General features: G+C 37.6%; 1 protein-coding gene across 1 annotated transcript in view; it reads left to right on the top strand.

The window, feature by feature from the left end:
* The window catches only part of nexmifb (neurite extension and migration factor b), a 72,187-nt gene that overhangs the window by 38,111 nt on the left and 13,834 nt on the right, over positions 1 to 20,242 (top strand). The window contains exon 2 of the mRNA XM_084134145.1: positions 11,385 to 11,506. The gene's annotated coding sequence lies outside the window, so the exon portion shown is untranslated. The remainder of the gene's footprint in view (positions 1 to 11,384; positions 11,507 to 20,242) is intronic.

Here is a 20,242-nt window from a genome sequence, read left to right as displayed (position 1 = left end):
AAATCTAGAGCGGGAATAGTAGACCATCCAAGGACTTTTGACACACTCTTTTCAACAGATGCTTTGGGACGCACTTATTTTAATCTCACACACTGTTTAGGATGGGCATTATGGACATTGAGACGCAGGGATGATGTTTAGGCAGTTGCCCTGTCCATATCCCCACACATGCGTTCACAGGAAGGAAGGAAGTGCACCACACTGGCACACACACTAAACCCACACTATCTGGGAAAGAGTTAATGGCACAAATATTTAATGAGACTCTATTGCACCCTTGAGTACTGAGGTTTGTTACCACCACAGCAACTCATGAATACATGCTGATATGTAAAACGTTGGCCGAGCATTTGTGTCTGCGTACTGCGTGTTTCTGGCCAAAGACAGCACATCTCAGCGATTGCTTTTCTTCCTCCTCCTATTTAATCATTTTCTGTTTTGAAACGGTATAGATTTAAAACGCTTTGAGCAATGGAGCAGCTGAAAAGATAAAAGGTAAAGATTGACCAAAGGCAGGATGAGAATGTACTTCGGGACCATAATGCACCAGTCGAGCAGATACATGACAAAAGGCTGAATTAGTCAAGGGTTCAGTCAGATCAAAAGTCACTGGAGGAAAAAGCATCAGATTAATGAAGATCCTTTGTCTCGTGAGACGAGATGATAGATTCGAGTCTCAGGCCACATCCTGATGGACAATTATGATGAAGTGTTTTTCAGAGCAGATTTCATCACTGTCAGACCCGACACGTGATTCGAGCGAATCTGAAACGAGGAAACTCCAGAGAGAACTTAGATGTTAGCTGAACAAAACAAGGATAGTTTTGTTTTTTACACCCATTGTTCTTTACTAATGTAGACGGATACCTCCTCGTGTTAAGAGCGGTTCGAGTTTTATGTAAGTCTTTTTCACCCACCGGATGACAAGCTGAAGTGCATTTACTCAGAATAAATGGTGCAGGAAGAGTTACATCGCACTAACCCTGTGCAATAGCAGTAGCTAGAGTTGCATGATTATTCAAAATAAACCGAAAATGTGATTTGACTTGTAAATGAAGGAATTAAGATATTAGTAACCATTAAGTATACTAATTATTAGTTGTTGTTTTTATCATAAAAAATGAAAGAGTAACATTTAATTATTTAATAAAAACGACTAATCATTAATAATAATAACACTGTAAAAAAAAATTACATCCCCAAGTCAAAAATTTCAAGTGACCGATAACATCTAAATTTTTCAATTAGTCTGACGTATTATTTCTCATTGAGCCAATGTTAACAGACTATTGCAACAAGAATTTCACTTGGGCCAATTGAAAAATTTAGATGTTATCAGTCACTTGAAATTTTTAATTTGGGAGGGTTAGAATTTTTTTACAGTGAATAATCACAGCCCTGAATAATTATATATATATATATATATATATATATATATATATATATATATATATATATATATATATATATATATATATATATATATATATATATATAAATTATTGTTATTATTATTAATGATAATAATATAATTATTATTCAGGGCAAGGCAAGTTTATTTCTATAGCACAGTTGTAATTCAAAGTGCTTTACATAAAAATTACTACAAAATAGTAATTATAAAAAAGTAAAAAAGAATACAATAAAAAAAGAAGCAAAATTGAAGAAAATAATAAATTAATGAAAATGAAATAAAGGTAATATGAGAAAAATGATTGAAAAAGAGTGATCAGTACATTATTAATCATTTTATAGCCATATATAATGACAATATTTTTGAGCCCTACAAACAAGCACAGCAAACTAGTCTTTTTTATTTTTTTTATTGCAATCACAATTTTTTTCCTAAAAAACACAATTGGATACGTTTCCTCGGCAGCTGATGTGTTTAAGCGTAAACAGAAACATGTCAGTAAAACAATATTGATGACACTGAGCAACAGCGTGTGAAAGTAATGTTGTGTGACGCGTCGTGGACATTGACTGAACACACTGATCTCTGCGGTTCAGTCGCCACACCACTTATTCACATTCAGTATAATAATAACTGACCTTTTTATCACAAGGATGTTGTTATAACCATAAGATTCAGATCTGTTGGCTCTTGCTGTTCTAGCTGTCAATAATCTTTCTGGATGGGTTTTTTGTCAATTTGAGCATTTCTCTCGCCAGCGGCTCGTCTCCAGCGTGCCGGGGCTCCATTAAGTAAATACAGCAGGATTCGGCTCATTAAGTCTGCGACTGCAGTCCAATGTGATAGTGACAGCTTCGGCTAGATGACCTTTAGACACCTAATCAACTTTTAACACCTCACTGGATCTCCTCAGCCGAGAGACCGAGAGGAAGATGACCAATCGCCTGAAATCACCCAATCTGCTCGATAGCAGTGCGTCGGCCCCCGAGGTGTCACTTCAGTGAGAAAAATCTGTTGAGCAGCAATCTCTGTGAAGCTAGAGGCTTTTTATAGGAGACGAGAGGAACAATCTGATCTGCACAACAACTAAACAGACAAATCAAGATCAAATCATTTCTGTACAAACTGTACAGGGACAATTTGCATTCTTATGCTAACTGTGGCGTTCAGTGGCACGTCTCAGCCTATTGTTAGTACGTGCGTCAGTTTCTTTACTTCTCTTTAATTGCTTGTCAGAATCTTTCGACACAATGTTTCTCAATGATTTCATATATGTACGTGTTGAAACGCAATTAGAATTTGCAGTCAGAAAGTTGCTGTAGATTGCAAGTGGTTGTAATATTTTTTTTTTTTCAGGGTTAAATTGACATCAGCAGTGTCCTCAGTGAGACATACTATATTCCAGCTATCATTTTATTATAAAATAATAGCCGATTTATTTTCATGACACTTAAGCACATTTCCACTGCAATATGTACTTTTTATGCTTGTTTTCAATGATAACTGTACTGATTCTGAGTACTGTAATACAGTTTCACTTTAAATCAGCATAAAGCCAGTATATCAGATATTACCATTTTGTATAAACACTTTTCTATTTTTATTTATTTATTTGAAATAATGAGATTTCTTCAATGTGGTACTAAAAGTATTAGGGAAAAAAGTACTAAATTGTAAAAAAATGTCAAAAATGTTTATTTTTTATTTTGTAAAAAGCATAATGATTCAAAATGATTCTTATTTTTTTTTAATAAGAACATTACAATTATGTAAAAACAACTACTACCCAGTACCAGTCCCACTTGCATTTTATGAAAATAATGGGACATTTTATTGCCCTTGAGTACCCAAAGACATAAGCATTTGGTTTTGAGCCTCTGAAGAACAATGGACTAATTCACATTGAGTGTTTTAAGATGCATATTATGGAGTGAGATACTGAAAGCTCCTCTCTAAAGCAGCGCATGTCAGCAGAGGAATAATGAGAGGTATATGAGAACAGATGGTTAATTTAACCCGACCTGTCCGCCTGCCTCCAGCTCTCAGATCAACAGCACACTACATTCACAGCTTTGACTCAGTGGGAATTTGTCTGTGAAACACAACGAGAGGTTTTTCTGCTCAGACATTAATGTTTATTTATTACCGTTTTAGAATAGATGTAGGGGTGGGCAATATTATCACAGTATGAGTAATGTTATTTCACTATAACAACATATACATCACAATAAAGCTATTTCTTTTACTGGAAATAAGGTTGTTACAAAAACTATTACTAGCCTAGCTAATGTGCAGGAACAATACGAATAAATAAAAAAATCCCTCCTTCAGGGAACAAGGGTTACATACGTAACCGAGACGTACTCAAGGATACTCGAGACAAATAAAATGTCAATAATGAAATGAGAACAAAGAATCTAAACTAACAGGACAAATAAAAACAACAGAAATTTGATTTTTTATTTTTTACCAGGTAGATCTAGGCAGACTAGGTCTAACAGAAGTAAGAAATACTTAATAATCAAATGTAAAAATAAAGGACTGTACCATCTTCATTGTATGATTTAAATATAAACTGATTCTTATTTAAGCTACTGAAGTTATTTAATCAAGAGTAGTGAGTGGTTTTCTCTTTGTCTTTTGTTGTTTGATTAACATTAATGACACCGACGACAGCAGGTTTATTAGGCTGCTGTCACTTTAAGAGCAAATGCACGGATCTAATATACTGTTACACGTCCGGTTCTATTCCAAGTGTCAAACATTTACTTAAAGGTGATCTAAGTAACTTTTTTACCTTAACTGAACAGCTTCGGAGTCATTGGAATGGTTATATTACTTATTTCGGGTTGAATGGTGGTCGTTTCGCACCCCCCTGGTGCCCGTGAGCGGAAAATCCGCACTTGCAACTTTGGGCCGGCGGGCCGCCGCGTCAGGAAGTCTCGCGTGATATCAGGTCTCGCGATGTAAACAATTGCTTTACGGCCTAAAGAAATCTGCTAAAATGCTGTCATTATTGCGCTCCCTCACGCTGTTCGAACCCGAATGAAGAAGACGTTTTAAAGAATGTCCCATCTGCTTTGATGTCGTTGATCTACTAGCCTCTGGTGTCTGAGAATCGCCAACGAGTTTTTACAACAGTGTTGTCAAATATCTATTCCGAAGCTGTGGGGGGAGCTCTAGAGAGAAACCTGCGAGCAAAAAGCGAGAATACAGCGAAGAAATCCCGAAACTACTGAGCCCTGCTTTAAGACAAAGCTGACTGTATTTGTGTGGATACTAGCCAATATGGGCATTTTGACATAACTTTGTGTATTTGAGCGTTTAAGCACAATAAACTTTGAGTAGTCACACTATGCGCTAGGCTTCTGTCAGATTAGCGTGCGAGAGCTGAATTGGGTTCTCGTTTGTCTTATTGCTTGAACGGCTAAAATCAAAATTCAAAATTAAAAGTTTTAAACTGCCAATTCTTAAAAAAGATGCAAAGGATAAACTTAAATGACGATGCAGCACTGCAGATGCAGCATCACACAAGTCTCACCGCGATAGAGACGATAATCGAACATTTCTACCGGTTTATCGTGTCTAGTGGACTAGTAGTGGTATAGGACACATCCCTACTCTAGAGAGGTTGAGCGTATGTAGATAATCTAGTTCTGTTACAGGTGTAGATCTCCAGAACCAGGGTTCAACACACAAAACAAGCTGATGATTTGAATCAGGTGTTTTAATTAACTAGTGCAAAATGCCCGTGCAAAATCAGTTTTTGTGTGTGAGCAAACAGTTTGTGAATAGGCTACTACAAATGATGCCCGTGAAAGAGACTGCGAACGCATTGAATAGGATATGTTTAGTTGGTGAATAGCATAGGCTACTATTACACAGTAGCGATAACGTTAAGCGCACCAGAATAAAATATATAATATTCAGAAGTAAACAGCATAGCTGACTTACAGATTCAGTTAACATCCACAAATGAATAAGCGCGTCGATTCAGGGAGCAGTGCAAAGTGCCCGTGCAAAATCAGTTTTTGTGTGTGTTTTTAGTAATTGTTGGTTTCTTGGTAAAGAAAACACATTTTTACTCAAATTAATCAAAAACCAAACTATAATATTCAGAAGTAAACAGTGTAGCTGACAGAGTGTTTGTCAGAATGTTTATTTTTAAACCACAACCTTCTTGGGGCTTCTTTTACTGTTATTTTTAACGATATCTTTTGCATTTCTCATCCAAACAACGTCAAACTTGGCACTGCACAAGTAAGCAAGACACCTGTCGAGTTTGAAATCCATCGGACTAACGGTTCAAGAGATATGCGAATAACACACACACACACAGACAGACAGACAGACAGACGGACATTCCTGTAATTTATAGATAGATGAGACATCTAACACATTCCCCAGCACTGGAGTCCAGAAACACTGAATACATCTAGTTGTGAGTTATATAGTTATATGAGTATTAGTTGCTGTGTACTGTGCAATGATTTATTGATATTTTCTTGCTTTGAAGCTCAGGAAATGTTAGAGATCAGAAGACTTGAACTAAAAAACATTTTGGAGAAAGAAAAATTGACAATAATTGTTGGCTTACAGTGAGAGTTGTCATTGTGCATGTGGAATCTTAATGAGAAAAAAGGCTAATGGTTGGAGTTTATGTATATGAACATAACCATAACCAACAGCTTTATGACTTTGTGATCTCCAGGCAAAATTGACTGCGTTTAGATTGAAAGATTAAACGTCATGAACAGGTCAAAGTGAACAGGTCATTGTGATGCTACGGGCTACAGTGGACTCTTCAGGACTATACAGCATCATCATGCACCCGTTCAGAAAGACTAATGTTCCAGTTTATATTGTTGACTTTGATGTGTCCAGTGTAGACAGTACTATATGTAAATTATTATATTATATTAAAATGAAATATATACTGAATTTATCTGGAACAGCTGCTTGACTTCGAAAAACCCAAAAAGAGAATCAAGGTCAAAACAAGACAGAATCAATAAAAGTTCATAGCCTCTGTGGGCTTCTTTTCGTCAATGTCTTTATCTCACAAATCAATCAGCAGCACGATTTCTGCACAATGAATTATGTATACATGCAATATTGCAACTCACTGAACAAAACTACATCTATCCCTCACAGTCTCGTTTTCATTCATGTCAAATGATAACAGCTGTAAGGAAAGGGACCTGTACAATGTTAGGCCATCCACTACAGTACCCTGCACTGGGACAAAGATGCATTCAACACATCACCGGAGAGAGGTTTACTCTTAAACGCATAAGCCGGAGATATTCAGTACAATCAACATCCGTAAGCTGACATTTAATTCAACAGGAGAATAATAGCTCAACTGTTTCTTTCCCTCTCAAATGCTTCAGGCAGTTTCTGGTGCCAACTAACCACAGTCCAAACGTTAATGCAGGCTCGCTTTCTTTTTTTTTTTTTTTTTTGAGAGAGAGAGAGAGAGAGAGATTTGACTGTCTTTCTTTAAAGACAAATTAGCTCTGTTCCACAAGGTAAGAGCTCCTAACTAAGCAGTATTTTAAGGCATCAAGGCTCGCTCCTGACATGAAGGGTCTTCCAGAAGGAAGGCATCAACATTAGGGCCGAAATCAAAGGCAGTTAAGGCTTTAATGTGTAAACCTACCATGAACTCTGATGCTGTTCAGTGAGGATATGCTATCATAGAAGTTACATATTAGTGTGAATTCTACTTCTTAAAGTACATTACCCATAATTCTGAGGAGAGATTGATCAATCGGAGAAGTCTCTTGCTGCATTCCAATTTGCATGCTATCCGTCGGAATTAGAATTACTGTGTCCGACTCACAAATCATAGTATTCTGATATGAGTATCCCAGAGGTACCCTGATGGTCTACCATTTCTGGTGGAAATTCGAAGTGCAGATCCGTTCACACTCTAACGACTAATATTAACCCATTGTGCTTTGGAGGAGGATTCGGTTCAGAACTACAAACACAAATAAAAAGTGCTAAAAAACTAGGCATGCCAGATATGCGAGACAGACGGTTAGGTGGAGAGGTTTAGATAAAGGGGTCTGAGTGATTAATACATTAGGGTTGGGAATCGAAAATCGTGCGCTCTCATACTGTATAGAACGCGATACTGAGCTGAGTTCTCTTCCTCGTCTTTTTTGCACTTGGACGGATAAATACACACAAAAATGTCAAAATATTCTCATAAACACAGTCGGTTATGTCTAAAGTGAATGAAAACAGTTGAGAAAGAAAATGCATGTGTAACAGTATATTGGATCCGTGCATCTCTTAAAGTGACAGCAGCCTAATATTCCTGCTGCTGTCCCTATAATAACATTAATCAAACAATAAAAGACAAAGAGAAAATTCGCTCGCTGTTCTTGACTGAATAACTTCTGTAACTATATTAGTTATATATGTGTTATTTATAAAGTAAAGTGTTATTTTACACTTTATTAGTTTCTGTACCTGAATACTTGAAAATCTTAAAACACTTTATTTCAATCGTATCTTTGTTCATTTGTATTTATTTGTGCGATTGCTAATTTGTTTATTTGTTCTTTTCTAAGTGTTTACTTGTCTTTAATAATGCTTGAATGATATATACGTTTGTTTGTTTTTTACCTTATTGGAATCGAAATTAGGAATCGATAACAATTGAAATCGTTAAAATTCAAACGATACCCAACCTTAATAATAATCAATATTTAATCTGCAACAACACAAGGAGAGTTTTTGTCACGTCTAATCTGTTCTGCTCTCTGTGACCTCGTTTTTCTGAGTTGTCTTGATTTGTCATCATTTACACCTGGTGTCTAGTTATCTCATTAGTTCCCTTTGTTTGGTCCATGCTTATAAGTCCTCAGTTCTCCCTCACTGTTTGTCGGTTCTCGTTTATGCTTTCCTGTCTCCAGTATACTTGTCATTTAAGTCTGTTTCTTATTGTTTATCTTTATCTTTATCTTCATCTTTGTGAGCTTTATTACATGTACCGTTACAGAAGAACCGACCGAAACAGTATCATTGTGGTGTTTTTTCCTTTCCGTTGGATTTTTGTTTTCCCATGGACCTTCCCACAGTCCAGCTCCTCTTCTTGGAGCAGGAAGTCCGTCCGCTGGAAGAACACACTCAGGACTTCATCCATCTGGTGTGCCTTACGCACTTCCCTGATCGCTTGCTCTGTGTTTTTTACCATGCCAGCCTGAGCGAGTGATCGAAGGCACGCCTTCCAACGGACAGTCTTAAAGGGGATTATGCTGCTTTCGTGGAGTTTGTGCTGGTGAACAACAACTCACCTTTCACCATCGGCTCTGCAGAAGATGACTCCGTCACCAGCCCCATGCACTCCATCACTGCCAGAGACCAGCCATCCACCACTGGCAAACTACGTGACGGGGATGTTGTATGTGCCCACCGCAGACTATGGATCGCAGCCTCACCTCGATCGACGAGCTCAAACTGAGGAAGAGGTTGGAGGGAGTCACCTCCCCGCAGCCCAATCCACAAAAAAACATCTGACCAGGTGTGTGAGCCGGCAACACCGCGGATCGTCCAGAGAGGCTTGGAGGGAAGCCCTGCCCACACCCCTGCCGCAGTGAGTGAGTTGAGCCTGGCTTCTGGAGCCTATTATGAGGAACTAAAGGGCATTTTTGAGGCAGATCTTATTGACTTTTTTAAAGAGGTTATACCCCTTGCCCCTGTAGCTCCTTTGTTTCCTGTTTCCCCCCACCCTCCAGAATACCCGCCCAGCCTCCCTCTCCCTCCTCCTTAATCTGCCAGTTCCTCAGCCCGCCTCCTCTGCTGTCCTTCAGCCCCTCTGCAGCTCCCATCGGCATTGAGGACCTGCCCAGTGTCTTCCAGCCATCAGCTCCACCCAGCACAAAGGATCCCCTGGTTCCACCTCTAGCCTCTTTTTCCTTCGCTCCAACTCGGCCTGTTGACACTTCGGCTCCGCCTTGGCTCCTCCCTCCCTCGGCTCCACGGAAAACCAACGGCCATACGGCTTCTCTGGGCTCCCTCGTCCCTCTGGCTCCGCCTAGGTCAGTCATCGACCTGCCTGCACCTTCGGCTCCGTCTGGTCCCCCGGCTCCGCCTCTGTCCACTGGTTTTCCGGCTCCACCTCGAGACGCTAGTCCCCGCAGCTCCATCTCAGTCTCCAGGACCATCAGCGTCGCGTCGGCTCATCAGTTCCACCAGGGTCGTCTTCAGTGTAGTGTTAATTTCGTTAACGAAATCATGGCGAAAAATATTTGTTGACAACCTTTTCTTCCATGACTAAGACGAGACGATAACAAGACGACACCAACGTCATTAAACGATAACTGTGACTATATCAACATGCAATATCGTTGACGAAAAAAGACGCGGCTAAAATGTAGTTAAAAAATAAAAGCATTACTAAAACCTGTTTAACAAGCCGCTACGAGGTTTCATGCTTGCGGTTGCCAGATTTCAAATCCCCAATCAGAGCTTTTCTGTTAAAAGGACACGTTTTCTACCCGAATGTTTTACTTAATATTTGCAATCGGGTAGCATGCGTCACACTCTCTCTACACTGCTGAAGAAGCGCGGTGCGCAAATGATCTGAAAACATCAAAAACACAGACAAACATGTTAGCTGGAGTTTTAGCGATCTCCATTTGAGATGGATTATATTATTTGCTTAAATGAAAGTGTCATTCAGCCAGTCTGTGTTCCTTCACGAGCCGCTTGCGCTGGTTTCTGTGACTAAAACTGCGAATTTCAAACATGAATCTCGACTATATTAATAAATGCACATATGCAGCTCTATGTGACAATAAATTGTCTTTTTTTTCTGTTGTTTTAATAAAAACACATTAATGTAATTTGGAATTATGAGAATGTCTTGTAGAGAATGGGTTAATTTATAACAAATAGCTTATGAAAAAAATCAGGAAACTAGATTAGGTAAAATACACATGCGTAATGAGACATTATGAGACTATACGAGACATTCTCTAGATTTGTACTTAAAAGTGCAATAATTCTGATAAAATGCAAATATAAATTTCTCAAATGACATAATTGTTGTAAAAAATTATAAATAATTGTTGTGATTTTAATTTTAAGCAAAATAATCGTTAGCCTATTATAAATGTAACCATTATGCAGCATGACGAAAATATGACTAAGATTTCATTGACTAAAACTAGACTAAAATGCCCAGGGTTTTAGTCGACTAAAATTTGACTGAATGAAAACAGGGCAAGGTTGACTAAATATGATAAAAACTTAAAAGTACATTTGACACAGGACTAAGACTAAATGCAAAAATAGCTGCCAAAATGAACACTACTTCATACTTAAATTAGTGGCTTCTTCTCCGTCGGTCGTCTCCAGGATGTATACTATCAAGTCGGCTACACCATGGCTTCTCCTGCCTTCGACTCCACCCTGGACTATTATTATTATTATTTCTGTACTTGTGTGCAGTTAGAAATTCTGCACCATACAATATTGTTACTCCACTTATCTTTGTTTCAGTCACAGCTAGAAGTTGATTTATATCACCCAGTTCCTTTTGCCTGCAGTGAAAAATCGTGATGGCTTGATGTAATTACCATAAACAAATATGTTGAGCGCTATATATATACATACAAAGTTTCCAGAGGTTAACAACTGTAGTATGGGTGTTAAATTGAGCCTAATATAGTAGATTGTTGCATGCAGTTGCCGTGGTGATGGAAGCTCTGGTTCTTTACTTACTCTTCTTGCCTTGCAGCTTTCAGTTTCAAACAATTAGTTCATAAGAGAGAAATCATTAGCCCTTGATCTCTTTCAGATATGTGGGTATAACAGAAATTATTTATGGTGAATCCTTGCAAGTTTACAATTTAAAGACATTGTTCAGCCAGAAGAACTCTGACATTATTTACTCACCCTCATGTCGTTCAAACCTCATATCATTCAAACTTCATTGTGTTTCTTTATATAGGTAGTAGCGATATAATGAAGCCCCACACGAGCAGGACAGACTCCCATTGATGGACAGGAAGCAGGCCCGGATCATCTTGCAGGCTTTGGGCTCAACAGAAACCAGCGAACTGGACCAGTCGGGTAAGAAAATCAACAATCAATATTTATCATGATATTCATTTACCATTAATGGGAAAGGAAATGCTTTCCACATATTTATTAGACCTTGAGAATTAAAATAAACCCAACTTGTTTGTTCACCATTAAACTCCACAGAGTAACTACCTTTCAATTTAGGGCCCCATGAAATCCATTTTAATTTCCCCTAAATTCTGTTTTTAATAAAAAAAAATTAAAAAAAATCTGGATTCCAATTTTTATGATTTAATACACATTTCTCATAAAAAATGGTGTCTAATGAAAGGAATTAATAAAACTTTAACAATCTAATCAAGCTTTTAAAATGAAATCAAATGAAAATTTAAGATGCTGCACAACAGAACTGTAGAAATTAAAACATGGATAAAAAATATCTTGGTTATATGATATTCTTTAAAAATTAATAATACTATCATCATTACTTTAAGAATGACATTTTAGTATACAGTAGTGATCTATTTCTGTCATAATGTCTTCAAGTTAAACCGAACTTTTATTTTGATGGAGTGTCGTGAAGATCTTTCAGTTTCAGTGTATTTGATGGTAGTTTTTCCTCAAATGAAACGGTGAAAAGCTTGTGAAGTGACTCTCAAAGCAGCTCTGGAGATGAAGTTAATGTGTTTATGTCCTCATATCTTTAGACGCCAGGCGCTGAAAACACTGTGAGCGTCACGTGTATGATTTTGTGTATCAGATGAAACCGCACCATTCACTCACAGAAACACGCAGAAATCACTTATTAGCGACATGGCCGTTGTCGCGTTTATTTCTGCTGTGTGACAGGCTGTTAAGATTAATCCATATCGAGGACAAATGTCCAGAACTTATCATCGTTATCGACATAAATTTTATCGCTCGATATGATATTGTTTATCGCCAAGCCCATTTTGTTTTTCTTGCTGCTTAGGCCTGAGATTATATTAAATAGCTCATACTAGAGGTGTGGGAGATATATCATCTACGATAGTATTGCAATTGTTGTTTTAACGATGTGCAATCTGACATTACACCGTGTTACAAATTATATTTTACACTGATTTTCCTAAATAGTCGATGCAAATGACAGTCAGTATAATTTTCAAGTCACCAACCGTTAGGGTATGAGTGGAATTTCATTGAACAAACCACCCAACGAAAACAGTATTTTAAAAAAAGAAGAAAAAAAAAAGAAAAAGATCTAAATGCACTGTTCCAAATTATTATGCACAGAGTTTGAAAACATTTTATAGGTTGTAAAGAACTGAAAATGGTCATTTGTTGAATTTGCAGCATTAGGAGGTCATATTTAATTTCAATCAAACACATCTTAACAGGGCAAGTTACATGTTAACATAGGAGCCCTTCTTTGATATCACCGTCACAATTCTTGCATACATTGAACTTGTGAGTTTATGGAGAGTTTCTGCTTGAATTTCTTTGCAGGATGTCAAAATAGCCTCCCAGAGCTGCTGTGTTGATGCGAACTGCCTCCCACCCTCATAGATCTTTTGCTTGAGGATGCTCTCAATAGGGTTGAGGTCAGGGGAGGATGGGGGCCACATCATGAGTGTCTCTCCTTTTATGCCCATAGCAGCCAATGACACAGAGGTATTCTTTGCAGCATGAGATGGTGCATTGTCATGCATGAAGATGATTGGAAAGAAAGACCATGGAAGAAAGTGGTCAGTCAGAAACTCTATATACGCACAACCGGCGTAGCGTCATAGAACGTCTCTGAAAAGGTTCACGCCCACTTTTATGGGAAAACAAACCGGAGACCGCCATACATAGTATCGGATTGAGGACGTGTACTAACCCTTACAAACATGCCAAAGAGTTGTTGTGTGGTTGGGTGCACCAATAATATTTGTAAAAACCCCAAATTTAAATTTATTCCTTTGTGTTCCTTACATTTCCATGTATTTATGCCCATCTCTGCCTGCCATCATCATCCATATGTTGCTGTTGCTGGAAATATCATGAATTACGGATGATGCTATCGAAAGATAAATCAGGCTAGTTGTATGGCTGGACCGAAAAGTGCCCTCAGTAGCTACTCTAAATAGCTACTCTAAATATAAAGACATAACATATACATTTAAAGATGTTTACTTCTTAAAACCGAAGTAAAATCATTCACTGGCTAGCTGGTGACTCGTTGAGGTACGAGTAAATGTCCGGGTAAGACACTTCTGGCCACTGGGTGGGGGTTGTTAGACCAATTTGACGCTGGTAGAATGAAAGGGACATGTTTTTAAGTTGCCCAAATTAAGTTTATAAATGTATCGTTCACACACTATGGAAGGCAGAGTGGACATATAATTACTCTACATATTTCATATAAGTGATTTCTGAAGTTATACACGTCTGCCGGCTGTGTACGAACGTTGTTTTGTGCCGCTATTTTGTATTGAAGTCTATGGGAAGTCTGGTTTGTTTTCCCCTAAAAAGGGGCGGTTACGAAATTGACAGTTAAGTTCCCGGATGTGCCGGTTGTATGTATACTTTGCCGAGGTCATTTTCACACCTTCAGGGACCCTAAAGGGACCTACCAGCTCTCTGCCCATGATTCCAGCCCAAAACATGACTCCGCCTCCTTGCTGACGTCACAGCCTTATTGGGACATGGTGGCCATCCACCAACCATCCACTACTCCATCCATCTGGACCATCCAGGGTTGCACGGCACTCATCAGTAAACAAGACGGTTTGAAAATTTCTGGGCCCACATTCTGTGGCCGAATAGTAGGTTTATGCACAACTGCAAGCCTCTGGATGATCCCACACCTTGAGGTTCGCAGGACTCCAGAGGCACCAGCAGCTTCAAATATCTGTTTGCTGCTTCGTAATGGCATTTTAGCAGCTGCTCTCTTGATCCGATGAATTTGTCTGGCAGTAACCTTCCTCATTATGCCTTTATCTGCACAAACCTGTCTGTGCTCTGAATCAGCCACAAATCTCTTCACAGTACGCAGATCACGCTTAAGTTTTCGTGAAGTATCTAATGTTTTCATACCTTGTCCAAGGAATTGCACTATTTCACGCTTTTCCACAGCAGAGAGAAAAGCTTCTTCTTTTTTTTTCATATTGCTTGAAACCTGTGGCCTGCTTAATAATGAGGAACATCCTTCTTAAGTAGTTTTCCTTTAAATGGGCTCACCTGGCAAACTAATTATCCAGGTGTCTGAGATTGATTTCAGTGATCCAAAGAGGCCAGAGACACAATACCATCCATGAGTTTGATTGAAAAACTAAATATTTTATGTTTATGACACTTAATTGCAATTTGCATAACAATTTTGAACGCGGTGTATTGAGAGCTCTTCTTGTTAAACTGTGTACTTTTGTGAGGAAGAAAATACTTGTGTGATACTTAGTGATGGGGACGAGACCGGCTATGACGAGTCCGAGTCAAGACCGAGTCTTTGAAGGGTCGAGTCCGAGTCGAGACCGAGTCCGTTGGTTTTCAAATTCAGTCGAGTCCGAGTCAAGATCGAGTCTTTGAGAAAGCAAGTCCGAGTCGACACCGAGTCTTTAGGAGTCGAGACCAAGACCATAAAAACATGTCAGTTTTCATATTCATGATTTAATATCACCCCAGTTAATAATCAACAGTTAGGCCTACAGACTAAGCTAGATTGGGAATTGTTTAGAGGAGCAGTCTTAACGTCTTAATATGGACTATGCTTTTACTATCATTAAAAAAATCCCTACCACATGCATCATCTTCTGCCTATTTTTCTAAACTGCTTCAACAGTGCTGCTCTGTCATCAACATGTTAAGCCCACCCTGACTTTTTTAATCATAGTTAGGACATGCAGAGCAAATTAAAATTTTCTAATGGTATGTATTCTAGTGGACTAGTGATGGGGACGAGACCGCCTATGCCGAGTCCGAGTCAAGACCGAGTCTTTGAAGGAACAAGTCCGAGTCGAGTCCGAGAAAGCAGAAATCGGTCTCGAGACCGGACTCGAGTACTACATCACTAGTGATACTTACTAACTAGTTGTGAAGTTGTGTGACAATTTTATAATTTTAATTTGCACACACAAAGAGTGCATGTATATTTTGTATTATTATTTATTCATTTATGGTACATTTCTTAAGAAGCATAATTTATTTTTAGACTTATTTGTTGGCCAGTTGTGGTCTGTGCAATAAATATTAAAAGTTCTATCTATTGTGTTTTATTGTTCCACTATAGTAATGATAATATTTACAATGATATATTGAATTTAATAGGTGTCTCTCTCATTGTCCCACAGCAACATTAAAATAGTGTAGATAAGTGTAAATGTTTTATAATAATAAATAATTGTATTTAGTGTCCATTTCATTAATTTAACATATTTAATATTGGGGGCATCCAAGTTATTTGACATATTTTAAAAAAAATTAAAAAGTAACGCAATAGTTATTTTCCCTGGTAATTAGTTTATGATGTAACTCAGTTACTATTTGTGAGAAGTAACTAGTAACTATAACTAATTACTTTTTTTAAGTAATGTCGGCGCCCATTTTATACACCATTAAGTGACTTACATTTTAGACACAATATTGCCTGCTTTCCTGTATTTCGCCAACAAAATAGTTCCAAACAAAACCACAGTCACTGTTTTGCAACACAGTGTTTTGTTACTGAATGAATCAGTCCATTTGAATTAATTGGTTGAATTAATGACTCAATGATTCGCTCATTAACAGTGACTTATGCATTGATGCACAGGTTAAATGCATTGATGAGCTGCATTAAACAGTTGCAGCTTCTGTGTTTCCTCTGCATTGCAAAGATTTGTGCCCTATAGTGTCTTATTATTCTAAATAAGTTTATTGATTAAATGTAATAATTTGACATAAACAATCGTTTTAGGCTACATTTAATTAGATAAGAAAATATTGCCCTAAGATACCTCACATTTTTTTATTGCGTGTCGTCGCATCGCACCTGGACATGGTGTAACTCAGTGTTTTTAAACAAAACTTTCAATTTCCTTCTAATATTTGGTTCCACTAACCTGACAAACCTGGCAAATCCTGTAATTATTTCATCAGCAGAAGTGCTTGCTGCATCAACATTGTAAACACGACTTTGTTTCCAAGTAAACTGATAAAAAAAAACCTAGGTTTCCTTACTGATGATATTAGAGGATACTAGATGGAGAAAGTGCTCGGTGTGAGTTTTGTGTGCCTCAGACGGTCAGTGAACAGAATGTGGGTGTATCGTGGGTGTGACATTGGCTGGTGAAGGATAACAGAAAGGGATGTGACGTAACAATCTGCAAAGTATTGTTTACATGGTGGAAATTCCACACACTGGAATCACACAGTAGAAGTAAAAGCTAAACTGTTTAAAAGGAACCAGATGTCGACAAGCTCCGGCTACTCTTTATCAATCTTTTTGGCTTTGCCAAGCATTGACCTCTTTCTGGACATCAATCTTCAAGTCAGTTTCATTTTTATTTTAGATGTTGAATTGTGCCCCTTAGTGGCGCTTTTTGGTCTTAATCCCGCAAAGGTCGCTTTTACTTAATAATTGCTAAAAGGCTTATACTAATGAACTGGAAAAATCCTTCCCCACCTAGTTATGTTGCACCCACCTGTTGCAGTTTATTCAAATAGAAAAAGAATATTTACAATGCTTAAAATAATATTTTCCTATAAGTAACCCTAAATGTAACCCTTCCTCTGCATTTGACCCTTTGTCACCCTTTGGTTATATCTGACATTTTTGTCAAAACTGAGTTTTTCAAATTGAGTTTTCACATATTCTTATTCTGTGACAACTTATTCTCAGTATGTGATGTGTACATTTTGGGATTTGTAGAAGGTTCTATCTACAAATCGAGCGGAATGCAAAAACGTTGGTTTTCTCAATATCTGAAAACCGCTCAGAATGCAGATTACCTTATAATTCCAAGGTGACGTCTTGCTGTTCTTGGCCTCTCTCTCATCCCTGATTAATTAAGAAACAGAGAGTAATTAAAAAGGGAAAGAAATTGTATTTAGTTTTTCTGTGAAAAAAAAAGGGGGGGGTCTTAAGTCAAAAGGTCTTTTTCTTAGTAATGTTAACATTTTTGCTGCATTTTGTTTATATTGTTACTACATTGTATGTATATATATATATATATATTTTAATTGAATGTTATTTTACTTGTATTGTAATATACTAGTATATTTTAGAGCTAGCATTTATTATCCTTTTTTTTGTGTGCAACTGACGTCAGGTCAGTGTCACGGTCAGTGGCTTTAATGAAGCGGCTTTAATAAAGGAGATACTCAAAATAAATCTTTAATCCAAGAATCAAAATATTAGCCAGGAGAATGACTCAGAGGAAACACAACCACGAACACACTAGCACAATTTTATTAGAACACACAATTCTAATTTGCAACAATGCGATATTTTCTAAATGTCGATAAAAGACTATTGCGCAATGACGGCGTTTCCATTTACCGATGTCCTGTGACAGAAACGTATTTTTTTTCCTCTCGTGATTAGTCATTCCAAAAATCGTCTTCTGTCCAAACATACCCCACCATCTACGTCAGGTGACCTGCAGATGCGCAAAAACTGAAACAGTTCATTAGGAACGACCCTTATACTTGAGAGTGGCACATATGAGGTGTTTCTGGGTGTTTCTCTCTCATATCTGCTTCGAGGTCTTGGTTGTGGCATTTATTTGAGGTTTAGAATCCATTATTGCTGTAATTATTTGGTCTTATATGAATTCTTAAGAACTCTGTCTCGTATTCTGTCCAAACACACCGCGTCATCTATGTCAGGTGACCTGTAAATGCGCAAAAACTGTTTCCATTGCACTTTTGGGAAATATTTATTTTTCGAATTGCCTGAAAAACCACCTCATGCGAGCGTAAAAACTTTTTTCCGATAAATGGGAGTTTTTGCGAAAATTGCGTTTTCCATTAAGCGTATTTTCAATTCGCAATTTCAATTTGCGCAATTCGAAGGGCAATGGAAACGCGGCTATTCTCTCATTGCAGTTTTGCGAAATATTCCTTTTTTGAATTTGCCTAAAAAACCACCTCATGTGAGCGTAAAAACGTTTTAGCGATATATGGGAGTTTTTGCAATTTTGCCGTTTCCATTGGGCGTATTTTCAAGTCGCAATTTCAATTTGCGCAATTTGAAGGGTAATGGAAACGCGGCTACTGACATCAAATAACAACAATGCAAGATTCTCTGATTTAAAAGTATCAATAGACCGTATTCATGGAAGCGCCATCTTTGATGTTTAATGGGAATGAAAACGAAAGCTGTGAGGGATTGACATACATCTCTTTACTGGGTTATACTGTTAATGTGTTTTTGGATTGTTCTGCTGACGAATCATATGAGCTGTGGAAAGTTATAAGTGATCTAGGAGCTTTATACAGCTTTTGACGGCGGATGCCATTGAAACCAAGGTAAGTCTGTCCCTCACAGCCTCGCTTTCATCCCTGTCATAGCGCTGATCTGAATAAGGTCTATAAATTAAAGTTAACCTAAAAAAAGATGAGACTTTACATCTTCAAATACTCAAAAAAAAACCTTTGTTTTTTTTTTACGCAAGAACTGCTTGAAGCAGTATACATTTATGAACAATTGCACTAGACTTCCACTGAATGTACACATTGTTGTTTGATAATAAAAAAATGATATTCAGTGGTATGTCACAGATGCTGTTCATATTCAATGCTGTTAACCGTGCTGCATTTGTCTGCAGTCTTGGATCAGTGACTTGCTCAATCAGTAGTTCTCAGAGCAGGTTTAGATTTATACAGGTTTAGACAAATATTGATTTATTACCACGTTTGCAAAATATTTTGTCATATAGAATACCCTTTTTATTTATTTCCCACTGAATTATGCGATGTGAAGAGCTGAAAGAGCGTTCAGAGCGAGCTCTGTCTCTCCTCTTCCTAATTTGCATCAGTTTATGACTCGTTGCACGTTCATTTGATCTCTACAGCTGTCAATCATTGTACGTGAGTCAACATAACCATAATCCTGCCCTTTGCATGACACTGTCCTGTACATTTCCTTGCCCCGTGCTCTGTGAAGAACGAACCAAAGAAACATTTCTACACTTGAAATAAGAAGCTAATAAACAAACGAATAAGATGGTTGATGATTTGTGTGTGATTTTCATATTTTAGTATTTTCATATGAATAAAGAATGTTTACATTATGGTGTAGCGATTAGCAGCACACTGTAAAACCCAACAAGTTCAGCTAACTCAAAACATTTGAGGACACCGATTACCTCAATTCAATTAATTTGATAAAAAACAATAGTTATGAGTACTCTGAACTTATTTTAATTGAGTCAACTAAAACAAGGATGTTTCTTAATGCACAATTAAACTTCATATAACTGAAACTTCACTATATTGAGTAAAACCACTGAAATTACAAACTTTAAATTAACTTGCAGTTACTGCTAGCTCACAATATCACACACAAAGTCAAATCCAATAACTCATGACATTTGAGGACACCGATATTCATTAATTTTTTAAAGAACCAATAGTTATGAGTACTCTGAAGTTATTTCAGTTGAGGTTACTAAAAGAAGATATACAGTACATTGCAGTCAAGAAATTAAGTGATTAAAGTGATTCATTAAGTGATGATTGAGCATTAGTGAAGAACTCCTGCTGTTAACAAGCAGAATCGTTAAAGGAACGAGAAATAATGAAAGAGAAACAATTCTCTCAAGATCTCAGCAGAGGAGGATT

Source organism: Abramis brama (assembly GCF_963993115.1).
Source record: "Abramis brama genome assembly, chromosome: 13".
Classification (NCBI taxonomy): Eukaryota; Metazoa; Chordata; class Actinopteri; order Cypriniformes; family Leuciscidae; genus Abramis; species Abramis brama.
Note: the sequence above shows the minus strand (reverse complement) of the source record. Positions and strands in the feature narration are given on the sequence as shown.